Below are 14,666 nucleotides of genomic sequence, written 5' to 3'. Positions count from 1 at the left end.
TGTTGTGTATGCAAAAGAGGGCCACTGTTTATATCTACTTCAGCCTAAAACTGTATTTTTTTAAAAACAACAATAAATACTTCCCTACTGCAACCGCTCCCGGACTCCAAATTTCTTCATAATGGGTGTCTGTTTGATGTACACACACAAAACATTGACTCCATTTAGTAAAATCTGGCAAAGGACAAAATGAGGGACCCGCCTAGTAGCTCAAAGTTCAGAGCCAGTCATTTCTACTCCACTTCGGTGAGAAAGGAAGAGATTGGAACAACCTTAAGAAAACAGACAGAAAGCAAATACAGATTTTGCAGTAGGAAGTCATAGGAGCTTTAAGGTATCTAGTCCAATGTCCAATTGCCCAATAAGATTTCTTTTGTTTTAGCTAAACAAGCAGTGTGAATTTGCCTTTATGGTTTTGTAAATCATAGTTTGTGGTAGAAGTGTACAGCCAAAGGCCCCAGGGTAGCAAGTAGAGCCAGAAAACCTTGCAGGCAGCTCCCAGTCACTTCCAAAAGTTGTTACTATTCATACATCATATCCATTACACAATTCCTGCTTGGGGTAAGAAATGCCAAGCATAAAAAAGGAGTAAGAAATAGTAAGTTAATGTAACTTCTTATATTTCTTAACAAATGAAAATATAATTAAGTTCATACTGAGAGAATTCACTCTACCTTTTCATACCTTCTATCCTTGCAAATCCTTGCCCATTCTTTCTTGTCTTGTCTGTCCTCTAACACTTTTTATACTTTTTATTCTTTATTCTGCAGTAATTCTCCGTCCCTCCCTCTCTCCTCCTATTTTTCCCAGAGTTCACTCTTGACAAAAACATGGAGGAAAAATCCCACAAGATGAAGGCAGAAAGAGATTTCATTTTCCTTTTCAGAATGCATGAGATGGCAAAGGTCTGTTTTTCAACTTTGCTTAACCTTTAGCTTGATATACTTTCACTAGGACTTTTCACACAAAGGCTTCCCGTTTCTGGCACTTCCTGACCAGACCATATAACACAAAACTTGTGTTAAGTATTTACAGCTTATTACTATATTTTTTTCTTTTCAGATTCCTCTGTCACCATATGTATTTTAAAAGACTACATGCAACCTACCTGGCCATCCAAGGATCTCTTAAGAAAAACATAAATGCTAGCTCCACAGATTCCTCTGTAGAATCCCCCATCCCCCAAATCAGTCTTTAGAAGAATTTGTGAAATTCCTAATTTATGCTGTATTCTTCATTATTTTGAGCTTATGGCACCAACTTGCTACTGTACTGTATATTTTTATACATCAGTTGTATATTGCTCTGTTTTCCCATAAGAAATCTTTCCAGGCTTAAAGCTTTTGCTTGGTCTTGAAGAATCAATGTTTTTAGAACCTTACATTAAATGCTGTCTTTGCAAACCATTTATATGAGGAGGTCAAGTAATACTCTTTCATCTTCACCCAGCATGACCATTAGGGATGGGAATTGCACTTTGCAGCATCTGGAGAACACTAGGTTTTGGAAGCTAAGGTAGACTACACTGAACTAACAGAAAGTTAGTAGCTTCTTTTGTTCATTCTGAGATGCAAGCAAATGATTCATTAGCTTTGTCTTTTCCAATAGGAGAAGCAAATTCAATTGGGAGTTTTCCTTTCAGGTACACACTGCCTTATTTCTAGGCACAGGCCAAGTGAAAGACCAATAGAAAGTGGCTGAGAGGTGTAAGACTGCAGAAGAAGAAGAGCTAATGTTGTTCCAGTCTTTAAAAGAGGGGAAAAAATAGACCCAGGAAACTATACTCCAATCACTTTGACATCAGTACCTGGGAAAATACTAGAACAGATAAGCAAGCAAGTTTGCAAGCATTTAGAAAGGAATAAGATTATTTCCAGAAGCCAGCATAATAGTTTGTTGTTAAAAGTAGGTTGTGTCAGACAAATCTTATACTGTAGCTTTTTTTTTAACAAAGCGACTATTTGCAGAGCAAGGGAAGCTGGGGAAGTAGTATACTTAGACTTCAGTAAGGCATTTGATAAAGTTGCCTGTACCCTCCTTCTTGATGAAATGGAACAATATGGGATGGATGCTCCACTACCAGATTGATTCACATATGGTTGAACAACTGTAGACAATGTGTGGTCCTCAATGGATCTATGTCTACATGGGGGGAGATGTGCTATAGGGTTTCCCAGGGTTCTGTCCTGGGCCCAGTGGCCTTCAATGTATTCATAAATGACTTAGATGAGGAGATAGAAAGTACGTTCATCAAATTTGCAGACAACCCAAGCTGGGGAGTAGGTGGGATTGCTAATACTTCAGAAGACAGGTTCAGGGTTCAAATGGATCTTGATAGACCTGAACATTAGACAGTATCCAACAATATCTTACAACAGAAATGTAAGGTTCTGCACTTAGGTGGGAAAAACCAAATGCATGGATTCTTGGTTTATCAATAGTGCTTATGAGAAAGATCTAGGTGTCCTTGTAGATCACAGATTAAACATGAGCCACCAATGTACTGCAGCAGCCAAAACAGCCAATACAATCTTGAGCTGGATCAACAGAGATATAAGTGTAGAGACCATGGGAAGTTACAGTTCTACTTTATGTTGCACTGGTCAGACTGCACCTGGAATGCTTCATTCAGTTCTGGTCACCAAAATACAAGAAGGATGATAAGGAACTGGAAAAAATACAGAGAAGAGCAACAAAGATGGTAAGGTGCTTGAAGGCTAGATCCTATGAAGAATGTTAAAAGAACTAGGTATGTTTAAGAAGAGAAGGCTAAGGAGAGACATGATAGCAGCATTCCAATACTTGAAGGGCTATTACAATGAGGAGGGCTTGGATTTATGGTTCATAGTGCCGGAGGGTAGGACAAGAATCAATGGGTGGATAGATGGAGATATAGATAGAGATCCAAAGTTGAATTAAGGAGAAATTTCCTGACCATGAGAGCATGAACGGCCTGCCTCCTGGAGTTGTGGATGCTCTATCAGCAGAGGTTTTCATGGAAAGGTAGGATAGCCTTTGTCTAAGAATGGTACGAGGATTCCTGCCCTGAGCAGAAGGTTGGACTAGAAGATTTCCAAAGTCCCTTCCTACCCTATGAATCTATGATTCTATGATATCATGGTTGAAGGCAGATGAAGAAGTGAATTCTTGGAGAAGCTTTGCCTTAGAATACCAGAGTTGTTTTTAATTAGTGTTCAGAAGAAGATATAATAGTTTACTCAGCCCTTGGCTCAGTTAATTGTGTTCTTGAAATCTTGTTGGATAACTCATGTTTTATATTATATTGTTACAATATTATGGGACTTTTCATCAAGCTTGGACCCTTTTGAAGCGCAGAGCTGTATAATTGTACAATAGCACTTCTGAAATGCTAGTCTGAAGCATTAGTCAGCTGTACATATTCCTTGGCATGAAAGTGGCATGAAAGACTCTGAAGAACAGATGCTTCCTGGCTTGAAGAGGCAACGCTTTGCCAAGGTTTCATATTTTTATGAGGAAATTAAAAGCAACAAAATCTGAGTATCTGTTATTGCTTTGTTCTATGAGTTAGGATTTTTCTTTCTTTAACTTGATCACAATCTTAAAATGGAGTGGTTGTTAAATTATGCAGCTTAGTTACATAATTTGTGAGAAATAAGTCGTATAATATTAGTAATGTTGCAATATTACATTGTATCCATCCTTCTCCTCCTTGGTCTCTCAGCTGCCTTCGATACCATCAACCATGGTATCCTTCTGGATTGGCCCTAGGGGGCACCATTCTATGGTGGTTCTCTCTTCCTTCAGGGCTGGTTCCTGTCCTTTGTGAGCTGCTGCAAGGTTCTACCCTCTCTCCTTTCCTACTCAACATCTACATGAAACCACTGGGTGAGGTCATCTACCAGTTTGGGGCTTGGTATCATCAACATGCTGATAATACCCAATAATATCTGTTGACCCCAGGCCAGCCAAATGAGGCTGTCAAAGTCCCATCCCAATGCCTGGAAGCTGTGCAGGCTGGATGGGGAGGAATCACCTCCAGCTCAATCCTACCAAGGCTGAATAGCTGTGAATATTAGGGCCACCTAGATCCAGGGAGATTCCATTTTAACCTTGGATGGAGTTGCACTTCCCCATTCAAGAGTGGTGGGCAATCTTGGGATCCGCTTGGATTCACAACTCCTGCTTAATGAGTTGTGGCCAAGATGTATTCTATGTATAAAATGTTTTACCAGATTGCAAATGTTTTAACGTGTGTGAAGACTGTGAAGGCTGCATCTGTGCCTGATGATTGAAAGCATGCTATTATTGTTGTTGCGGGGAAAAAAATGGAGGAGGAAGTGCTACATATGTTGTCTTGAGCTCCTGGAGGAGAGGTGGGATATAAATGTAATAAAGAAAACAAATAAGCAAATAAGTCTAAACAAACCACACTGGCATAATGTGTAAACCTAATCCAGAAGACTAGATATTTTATAGTTCCTACCACTTCCTAGTGTACAATCAGTATTCATTTTCTGTATGTTTTTATACAGATGCTCCAATTTTTTCCTCCCTCTCTGACCTGGAGTGGCTCCAAACTTTGAGCTAGCAGGCTGTCCTTCACTTTGCTAGATTTTTATGAAATGGCATTAATATTTGATGTGAGTGCTTCCCCCATTATTAATGGAACTTGGAGCCAGGGGTTGTTTAAAAAAATCCAGTTTTAGGCTGCAGTAGATATAAACAATGGCCTTCTTTTGCATAAAAAACAATGATCAGAATGCATTTGGCGTTTAGTTTTACAAAGAGCTGCTTTTGCTTGTCAGCTGAGAACAGACAAAAGAGCAAAAGATACTTGTGGTTTGGGAATGGAAGATGTTATGTTATGTTGATTATAAACAAAAAAGTTACAGCTGAGCAGCTGAAGGAATTATTTAGGATTGAAAGGTGGAAAAAGAGAAGAGAAGAGAAGAGGACACAGTTATTTTGAAAAGTGCCAAGAATCTAGTCCAACATATCCAAACATATATAAAACTGTCACCTCTGTTTTTCCTCAATTTCTTATTTCTCTGACTGTAAACTCTTTCCAGCCCATTTCTGCATTTATCTGAAAATTCATCACAGAGGACTGAGGGCAGTTCTCCTAAAACATACCTTTTTAATGCCTTCTTCTAGAGCATCTACTTTTTGTGAGGGTTTTTCTCCAATTTAATGCATTGGTACTTTCCCCTAATATGAATGCCTTTTGAGTGTGTTTTGAGTTAGAACCACATTATACCTTCTGGAAGATTTTGGTGGATGAGTGGTTTATTGCCAACCGAACTCAGCTCTACTTTAAGGCAAGTGGAAGAGAGTAGGTGAGAAATAGCAGAGAAAAGGGAAGTAACTGAAATGAATACTTTGCTGAATAAGGATTGTTTTGGAAGGAAACTATCCTTCCACAATTGGCATTTAGTAAGACTCATGCAGTAATTCTGTCTGTCTGTAGCAGCTGTTGGCATGGATACGAGAATCTGGTGACTCATAGGGTCACATACATCCAATGAATCAAGGGCAATTTCCAGAGACGCATAGAGGATTTTTTTTGTTTAAAGTATTACCGCTGTTCAACTAGAATGGAGAAATACCATGGAGGCTGAATTGCATCATAAACACAACACAACACAGCCCACCCTAGAAGTTTAGTTTCTTTTATCAGTTGCATATTGTCTAATAAATCATAAATAAATAAATAATTTGGCAAACCTATTCTCATCCCAGAGATGCAACCTGTTTCCTGTAAGCTGCATCTACTCAAGCTATAACAATGTCTCCCACCAGGTCAGAACTGGCATTTGTCATTAAATATCTTATTAAGGAAAAATTGTCAGCCAATGAATGGCTCAAATACCTGGCAGTATCTATGGCAGATGCAGTGCTAAGTGGGCATGTTTAAATGCACTATTCACTGAGGAATAGGGTTCACAGGTCCCACCCACTAAAAATAACATTGCTAGAGACCCTGGGGAAGGGTCCCAAAATGTAAAAAAACCCAACATGATAGTGTAGCAGCTACTACTAACAACTTTTTAATTAAGCATCCATTTTTTTAAAAAGTGTAACAGAAAATGTATGCCATGAATGTCCATGCAAATTGCATATGACTATTCCAGCCTTCCCCTAAATTAAGGAAAATCTGTGACTCAAAAGATCCTGGTAGTCACTGCTAGAGCTGGTCTACTCTTGGGGCACTGCCAGTGACACATCATTGTTTACATACTGAATTCCAGCTGCAGAGTAGAATAATCTGAACTCTTGTTCCCGGCTATCGGTCCTGCAGTGGAATGTGCCCCGTACTTGCCTTAACCCTTGATCATTTTTCATCCAGAAAGTTTGCTCAGAGGCAGCCTAGTTCTATCATATAGGCAAAGAAGTTTACTGCCTGGTACAGTTCCATTCAGATGGGCCAAAATTGCTGGCAAGCCACAGGAACTTTTTGTTCTAGCAGGTTACTGAAATGGGCCTCCTGTGTACTCTTTTAGATCAAAATTCCCCTACTCCCACGCTCAGGGTTGCTCTTAGCTCCTAAGTGTGTGTGTACGTGTTGGGTGGAGGGGAGAGAGAAGTGGGAAGAACTCTTACAGTTTGCACACACATTGGTTCTTTTAAAATCCATGTGAACTAAGCAAAAAGGGAAGAGAATAAGGAAGTATTAAATCCTCTCCCAGTGGTGTGGCGTCAAAATCTGCAAGATGGCAGGCGCAACATCACACTGCAACCATAAAAATTACTCACAGTTAAAACTAATCAAACTTAACATGTTGTGGGAACAGAGCGATTGGGTTTTAAATGGTTGGGTTAAGCGTGCTATACAAACCCAACCAACAAGCCGTAATATATGATTTAAAACCACAGTGATTAGATTCACATAATACACTAAACCAAAACTATAGAAGCATACAATGATAGAATGTAAGGGCTGGAAGAGATCTGTGAGATCATCCAGTCAAAGCCTCTGCTTAGTGCAGGAATTCGCCACTACAGCAATCTAAACCGGTGGCCAGTCTGAAGAAAATGTGAACATTAAAAAAAGTAGCAACATTTTGGCTTTATTTATTTACTTGTTCTCATGTAGTAAACATCCAATTCTGCTGTAAAAATATTCTGCCTGAGCTTTTTTTCAGGACAGCCTTTGTGAAGAGATACGCATCTGAAGTGCAGAGTGTCAGATTCCCCGATCAAAGGTTTCACAGAAACCCTTACCGGAGCATCTCCCATCATTTCCTTCTCCAAGGAATGGAATCTGTGTCACCAGATGGGAGGGGGTGTGAAGTTGGAGTGTGAAGTGGTTTATTATGGCTATGGAGCACATCAAGGACGCGGGGTTGAAATATGCCAGGAATACCATCTGGATGGGAGGGGGAGTGACATGGTTTCATGGGAAAGGGGACTAACTAAGGGAATGTAGTTTTAAGTTAGGTTTGAGCGGGAAATCTTTATTCGCAGCTTGCCTTTTGTACCGTTCATTACGCTTCATTAAAACAGTTAAAGGATCCCAGCCTCCTGACTGTGATCATGTGACTGCTCGAATGATCAGGTGCTGACACAGAGGATCTGAACTAAGATCCACAAAATAAACAATTGAGCAAGTCCCATGTCACTGCTCCAGTTATTTTTAGTTTGTGGGGGTCACTGGAAGCCAGCACTAAATAAGAACAGCATCTCATTTCCTATGGGAAACCAGACTGAGATGATAGCATTTCTCATCCTGCTGAAAGGAAAGACAGAAAGATGCCCATTTAGCAGGCAATTTAGGTTGTTCTTTCCCCAACAGTTGGTAAAGTTGTTCTCTAATCATTGGAGGGAGGGTGGGAAGTACTTGCAGCTCATAATCATAGCATAATGAATGTATGTAACTTTATGGTACAGACTGGAGTAGGGCTGCTTTTATTGAATGTTGTAAGAACCAGGACAACTAGTTATAACAAACAGAGTTCCCTCATGTGAAGATTTATAATCTATCTATAATCTACTTTTTACTCTGGGGTGGCTTGATATATTGTGATGCCTCAGATGGAAGAGTTAATTGCCTGTTCCACAGGTCAAGGTCCATTTTACACAAGATTGGCCAACTTCATTTGGCTCCTAATGCAGAAAATCTCCCAAGTACTGTTCCTCCAGGACTGAGCAGGTCTTGTGTTAACAATTCAACAGTCACTTATATAATTATTTCCTGGAAGCAAATGCTTTAGCCTAGGGAGATGGGGAAAAATTAAATAGGAAGCTTGTGTGTTGCAAAGAATGGGTCACACTATAGTCCAGGGAGGAGGAGATGTGTGACAATGGGGTGGGAAAATTTGATGCTTCATGTCAGGAATAACTAGTCATTATTCACCAGTTTAATATTGTATAAACTTAGTTCTTAGTTCCTTGTTCCTTATTTAAGACAGAGAAAGTCAGAAAAATGTGTTTCAGGCATTTAAGTGCTTAGAATGAATGCTTGAAAATGTCAGCAAGGCTGTAAGAGACTTGTAGCTCTGCCCCCTGCAGGACGGATTTATCATATCTCCTGCTATGATAAATCCCAACTTTTATTCAGTCCAAGGGCCAGAATATCTTTTACATCTCAATAGGCTGGATGATGTCTGAAGGTTGTGCTTCAAGCAGGGGTAACCTCTTCCAACCCCTGAACTTCTGCTGCTGGTTGCTATTTCACTGTTTCTTGAGTATAGAAAAATATTTCCTATGTTCACCAAGAGAGAGAATAGAGTGATTACTTCCAGCTTTCTCTTGGGTATGCAGAAAGAGGTTGCCGGTGGAGAGAGGTAAGCAGTAGGATTATATGAAGTGGTTAAGGCTTTGATTAAGTGATTGATTTTTGATTATGGCTTTGATTAATATATGAAGTGGTTAAGGCTTTAATTCTGGGAGTTGAAGTCCACACGTTAGTTGCCAAGTTTGAGAAACGCTGGCTTAAACTCTCAAACTGCAGATTACATATATTTATGTTGTTCAACTGGAGTTTGACTTGACTGATAGTTTTTGAGATTACATCATTATTTCTAAATGCTTCTCACTGAAATGGCAATGTGTATGAAAATGAAAATAGCAGTAGGGTGATGCAGTACTTTGGATTTGAAGGCAAAGCAATGCTTTGGAGCCCTCATGTAGCATCTATCTGCCTCTCCTGAAAGCAGGGGTGTCTTTTTCTGGGGAACAGATGGTTGCCTTTTGTAGCCACCACACAATGCTCAGAAATACAGAGTAGGAATGGCTGCAATGGTTCCTTCCAGCCATTCAGTCTGAAGAATCTGCCTTCTCTGGAGTCATGTCTTTGGTTCATGTAAACCAGTATTATCAATTGTGATTGGAAGTAGCTCTCCAGGACTTCAGATATGGAGTTTTTCTCACCCTACTTGGAAATGCCAAGACCTTCTGCATGTCTAGCATGTCTTCTACTGTTGAGCTGTATTCTGGTCATCTTGCCCTCTTGGCCCTGACATTCTCCATGCCAACTTCCCACTGCAGGGAGTTACAGCCTGATTGATCAGCCTGCCCCAGGTGACTGATGGATCCAACTGGTTTTTCCTGAGCCATAATTTGGCTGAGGCCCTCATTGCTGCTTGGACTGAGCAGAGTCTCTGAGTTCTTGGATCCCATAGAGTGCCTTGGTTTACCAAGGAGGTGTAGGAGATGGAGCAATTCAAGAGACACCTAGAAAGCTGCTGGTGGAAGATGGAAAGTGAAACTGACCAAGCACAGGTAAGAGCCTTTATTAAGACTTACCTTGTGACAGTAACGGTGGTGAAGTGATCTTACTTCTCCACTCTTATTGCATCTGCAGATAGCCAGTCAGTGGCCATGTTTCAGGTGATCAGGTCTCTCCTGAGGAAGGAGGGACCAGGCAGCCCTTTCAGAGTTGCTGTGAAGAATATTCTAGTATCTGTCAGTCATAGCTGCTTGACTTTGCTTGAGTTGGATGCAGGTCCTTTGGAAGTGACTGAGACATGTGTGAGGTCTGTTATCTGGGAGTCAGTCATCCCTGAGTTCAGCCACCTGTGTTCTGGTTCTATGCCCCTCCTGGCTTGTTGAGGCCTCCCAGGAGGTGGCATGTGGTTGGGTCCATTTACACCCATTCCTGGACCAGGAGGCCTTGCTCATGGTCATTCATGCCTTGGTCACTTCCTGGTTTTGACTATTGTAATGTGCTCTACATGGGGCTCCCTCGAAGACTACCTGAAATTACAGCTGGGCCAAAATGCAGTAGCTCACATGGTGTTGGGCACCTCTTGGTTTGCCCATGTTATACCATTGCTGCACAAGCTCTGCTGGCTCCCAGTTTCTTTCTGGGTGTTGGCCTACCTAACACAGGGCACAAGTTATCTGCAGGACCACCTTTCCTTGAAGGTATCTGCCCATTCCACTAGATCAGTTAGAGTGGGCAGATTCCAGGTCCCTTCCCTTAAATATTGCCATCTAGTGGGACTTAGGAAGTGTGCCTTTTCTGTAGCAGTCCCTGCCCTGTAGAATACTTTTCCTTTTGAGATCCAGCAGGCCTCCACTCTCTTAGCCTTCTGTAAATTGGTAAGGAGCTGGCTAGCACAAAGTAGTCCTTCTCCAAGTTCCAGGCAACCATTAAAAAGCAAAGACAGGATCTTCCCTGCCTGGTTGCTGGACACTCCCTAGAATTAAAACCTACACTGATTTTGTTGCAATTTAAGTGCATGCTAGAAATGGTTTTTATTGACTTTGCCATTTGGCAGACCATGATGATGTAGTGAAATAATTACCATCAGTGTTAAATTATCTGTTTTATTACAGAAATAATTTTATGTATTTATAGTATTGAAAAACATTTGTTCAGTAAAAGAGGTGGAGATCCACAGCAGTATAAATATGAATATTTTAAGCAAATAATTGCTTCCCCCAAAGTATGACCCAGTTTGTTTTTCCTCCTTTCTGAGCCAGATTTGGTTCAGAATAGTATCTTAAGTCAAATTGAAGCACACACTTCAATTTGCTAAATGGCAACATGACACGCAATACTACCCTTTCCCTACTATTTTTGTTGTTGTGAGTTTAAGTGGTGGGTTGGGAGTGGAGGGAAAGAATGAAAATAAGAAGTTTATTAGTTTCAGTGTTATGGAATTGGTGGTGATAGTGACAGGCAAATAAGTCTAAGATTTTTTTTCTGGATGCTTATACTTCAGCAACCACTTGGGACTTCATCATAACCTCAGCCTGCGATTTAGGAATTTCTGAATAGATTAATTCCCCTTTACACTGGACAGATGGCAGCTGAGCCCCACATTCTAGCTGCGTAAATTAGAAACTAATTTGTACAGCACAAGCCAGTAGCTTTACAGCTGCAGCCAGCAGTTCCACTCTATGATCAGAATCTGGCCTCTTGACATTAAACAGCTGCCTATCGCTATTTTCTTTTTCTGCAAACAAAATTTGAACGTAATTGAATCATTTCACAGAATAAAAAATGTTAATGGAGAGCAGACTTTTTTTTCCTGGTTGGCAAATTTCCATGGACATTATACAGGAACACTAATGTTCCAGACACAACCTGTTTCCACCCCCATAAAATCAGCATTAAGGAAATCAGTTCTAGGGCTCAATATGGACTGGCTTATTGCGAATTATTAAGTCAAATGTGGCAGGGAAAGCAGGGAGAAAAGAAAGAAAAAAGAGAGAAGTAACATTACTCTGTGCAGCAGGGAAGGGTGATATTACCATTGACTCTAGTCTGCATGACCAATAGTTAGAAATGATGAGAATTATAATTCAGAAAATATCTGGAGGGTCACAGTTTGTCCATCCTTCCTGTAGGGCAGTGTTTTTCAACCTTGGCTGCTTTAAGCTGTGTGGACTTCAACTCCAAGAATTCCCTAGCCAGCCATGCTCCTCCAGATATTTTCTGAATTGTAATTCCCATCATTTCTAACTATTGGACATGCTGGCTGGAAAATTCTGGGAGTTGAATTCCACACAGATTAAGGCAGCCAAGGTTGAGAAACACTGATGTTGTTGGAAGTCCTGGCAAATCCAGCATGCCTCATTAGCATATGGATGGTTGCTCTAGGATGCAAACTCTCCATGCTATTGAGGAAGCTGTTTGTTGCCACTCCTACTTCCTCTCTTTCTTCCTTCTTCTACCTACTGAGGAGGCAGCAAGCATGCTGCTCTCCTCTGTCTCCATCTTGGGCCTAAAGCCGTGTGCCTAGCCCTTTCTTCCATGCAGCTCTTGGCAGCTGTAGGGCTGAGAGTTTAGGAGGAATTAAGATTAGAAAGAACAGAAAAAATAAGGAACATCATTTTTCCACCAGAGATGGATGTAACAGAACCAAGAATAAAAGTCAGTAAGACTCCTTTTACTTCTTAACCTAATCTGTCTAAATGTGTGATTTTTTATGCTTGGTAGGGCTGAGTGTGTAAGATCAATAACCTGTGTTTCTCTGGCATGCTCATTAAAGCCATTTAAGATAATATTCATTTTCCGTGCATAGCTTCCTCCGTTGTGTTAAACTCTGCTCCATTAGGTGGTCCTTGCTGGCCACTAAATGGCTTCAGATGTAGGGCATAGGATACAGTTGACCCATGCAGATCTTTTGAAAGGGTGCTTTCCATCATCAAAGAGTCCAGCAACCTCCCTTTGAACCTATGGCATGGAGGGTCATCTGGTTTCCAACCAGCGGCCAGGGTAAGAGCAGTTTCTGCACATATTTAGGATTGAATTAGACAAGAGCAACATTGGCCTGCTTTACCTTTTCAAAGCCCCGCATTGAAGTGGATCAGTCATGAACTGCCCACTCCAGTTCCTCTTTGGAGTTCAGTTGGGCCCCTACGGGTCATTTCTTTCTCTTGAAAGAGTTCAATCCAAGCTTCTGAGATCTATTGTTCAAGTACCTTGCTACATTCCAAATGTGGTGCTTTGTTGTGAAGCTGGCCTACTTAAAATAGAAAGTTCTGCTTGGATTTACATTTTCTCTTATTGGCTTAAGCTCTTTTTTTTTTCCCAGTCAGCTTGGCCCCTTTAATTATAACCAATGGCTTTCAGTCTTCTTGGGGCCAGGCAATGCATGCTAAGTTGAAATCTTATGGCTTTACATGGGCAGCCATCATCCTGATGGGCTATGAACGTGCACTAGCTGGTCTCATACAACGGGCCATTGATTTAGAGCTGCAGTCAGATTTATCAGTCCTACCTAGAAACATCTTTTTGAGTCATTCTGCATATTTTTTTCCAACCAGCCAGATACCTTAGTTATGTAAAGATTCCGAAATTCAGAAGGGCTTTATCCTTGGCTGTATTTAATGCCCTCCCAACAGCTGTTATTGAAGGGAGATACTGAAATATCCCTTTTGTACAGAGACTGTGTCCATGTGGTGGAGGAATAATTGAAATGATAGAACATGTTATTTTGCATTGTTCCCTCTACACAGATGCTTGGCAGGAATTATTATTTCCGTTCTTCACTAAACATTCTGGTCATTCTGACTCATTTTATCTTATGTTGTTACAGTCGGATCAATCTCATTACATTTTGTTGACCACAGCCAAGTACTGTTCTGTAGTTTGTACAGTATGCCATAGTATCTCATCTAATTTTTCTTAGATATTTTACAATTTTAGGTGTTTCTCTGTTTTTATCCTAATTAATTGTGTCTATTTTGTTTTATTTGCTGGTCTATGATTGAATAAAAATTGATTGATTGATACTCTGAAAGACATTAATGCAAATCTATAGTTGTATCTCCTGAGGTGATGTATGCAAAGCAAGAGAAAAAAGAGGAGGACAAAATGGAAAACAATTTTTGCTTAATGTTTATATATACTTATGTATATTAGCTGGAAACAGAGAAATGACAAGTCCAAGGAAGGGGGGGGGGGAACAGCTTATCATACTGAGGGAAATGAGTGAGTGGCCAGTTGCTTTGCTCAGTCTAGTGTCCAGATGCTGAGTACTGATGGGGAACTTCAAGCCCCAGGCCACTTGTTTGATGGCCCTAGACAGAGGCATGAAAAGAAATGACTGGAGCCAAGAGTTTAATTCTATCTTAATATTATTGCCCACCAATAATAATTCCTGAACAATTGTAGGTAGGTAGAATAAACCATTTAATAACAGTCTTTTAACTACCACTTGCACCCACACTCGCCCCAGCTCTTGCCAACCTAGCAATTCGAAAGCATGCAAATGCGAGTAGATAAATAGGGAAGGGTAGATTCAGTGGGAAGGTAACAGCATTCCATGACTGTCATGCTGGCCACATGACTGTGGAAGTGTCTTCGGACAATGCCGGCTCTTTGGCCAGGAAATGGAGGTGAGCACCGCCCCCTAGTGTCGGACACAACTAAACCGGAACCTTTACCTTTTTAAAAAGGTTACTAGCCACATGGGTTCTGGGTAGAAGGGAGATTTGCCTGAAATTATGGGAAGATGATCTGAGCAGGGGGGACTTGAGGATTTAGTTAAAGTTCCCCTTCTTTTTGTTCCAAAAACTGAACATGGAGCCCCAGACAACTGCAAGATCTACAAGAAAAATAGAGAAATACTTGCATTTCTCTCCCTACATTTCCATCTCACAGAAATGTAACAGCAGTTTTGGAGAAATTTAGATCATGAAAAGGAAAATGAGAAAGGGATAAGTATCATGCAGGACTGGTAAAAGGCATGTTCCTTTCCTGAGACTTTAAAGAAAAAAGATTTTAGGGG

The sequence above is a fragment of the Candoia aspera genome, chromosome 1 (genome assembly GCF_035149785.1).
Source record: "Candoia aspera isolate rCanAsp1 chromosome 1, rCanAsp1.hap2, whole genome shotgun sequence".
Taxonomy (NCBI): domain Eukaryota; kingdom Metazoa; phylum Chordata; class Lepidosauria; order Squamata; family Boidae; genus Candoia; species Candoia aspera.
This window is presented reverse-complemented; position numbering follows the sequence as displayed.